A 1,409-nucleotide genomic window follows, 5' to 3' on the forward strand; every position below is an offset into this window, starting at 1 on the left:
CCTCCTCCGCCGAAGAGCAGGCGGAAAACTAGGGCAGGGCAAAGGGATTGCGATTGGTTCCCAGGGAGAGCCCTGAACCAATGAGAAAAGTGGAAAGCGCAGGAGCGGAGCTGGGCGGGCAGGTAAACTGAGCCCAGCCAACGGCACAGGGCCCCCCGGGGAAGGGGCTGGCGTGCAGCGAGCAGGGCAGGTGCAGGCTGCAGGAGGACGGGCCGCTTCCAAAACCACCCAGGAGGAGCGAGATGGGCAAGGGCTGGTGGGGTTGCAGTGCGGAGTCCAAGGCAGTGCAAAGCTAACCCCCTAGCCTGCAGTGACAGCCCCGGGGGCTTAACTTGGCACTCAAAGGGTGTGTCTGTCTACACTGTATGTCAGCCTGGGGTTTGAACTGGGGCACCAGTCTACACACAAATCACGCTAACCTGAGGCTTGGGCCCAGGGTTCCAGGACCCCGTGGGGGGTAGAGGGGCTGAACTCAAGCTAGACCCCAAGGTTCAAGGCCTATTTATTGCTTTGCTGTGTAAATGCAAACCTACTGGACTTGTGCCCTGGCAGTTAACCAAAAGTATCCCATAATCCTATGGGCCAAGGATCTGTGTCCTCTGGACAGTCTAGTTTGGGGAACAGTCAAGTTTTCCCACACTGTGCCATGAACCAAGGGCTAGAGTGGGTGCATTTCAGGAGGGCACTAGGAAGTCTGGGATATGGTTGGCTGGACTCCGATCTGCATACTGCAGCATGGATACTAGATGGTCAGAGTAGATGATCATAATGGTCCCTTCTGACCTTAGTATCGGACACCATCCGATGGTCCAGGGACATCTACATCGAGCACATCACCGGCCACCGACAGTACCAGGAGGAGTGAGCCGGTACGACGTTGTGCACACACTGTGAGAAAGAGACTGAAAGGCCTTCCCCATCGGACCGTATGAACTGGAAACGTAATCCCACTGAACATTAAACCCCACCAATGAGGGTAGATCCATCCCCACCCCCGTATTCACTCACTAAACCCAGCATACTGAACATAGCCGTTTTGTGGATAACTTACCCCATATCTCGATGTCTGTACTCTGACCAGTTAAACTCTTCCCCCAGTCGGGGAGATTGCAGATTATTATGTGATCCTTGCTCCACCAGCTCCTAAATCGAATTTTGCACCCCTTGATAATCTGAACCTTATCCCCTGACAACCAGAAACTTCTATGCTTGAACTCTGTACCGTTGCTTATTTCAACATTATCTTAATAAAATTATTAAATCTATGAATCTTTTGTTTATTTTATATTTTCCCAATTTGTTATTTTAGCTTAGAAATATTAGGCCTTGTGTGCATGGGGAAGTTTCACCATTTTAATTTAAATTAGTTTTGACTTTTCAGTTTAATTTAAATCTCTTCCCAAGCAACA

This window comes from Chelonia mydas, chromosome 21, assembly GCF_015237465.2.
Source record: "Chelonia mydas isolate rCheMyd1 chromosome 21, rCheMyd1.pri.v2, whole genome shotgun sequence".
Classification (NCBI taxonomy): domain Eukaryota; kingdom Metazoa; phylum Chordata; order Testudines; family Cheloniidae; genus Chelonia; species Chelonia mydas.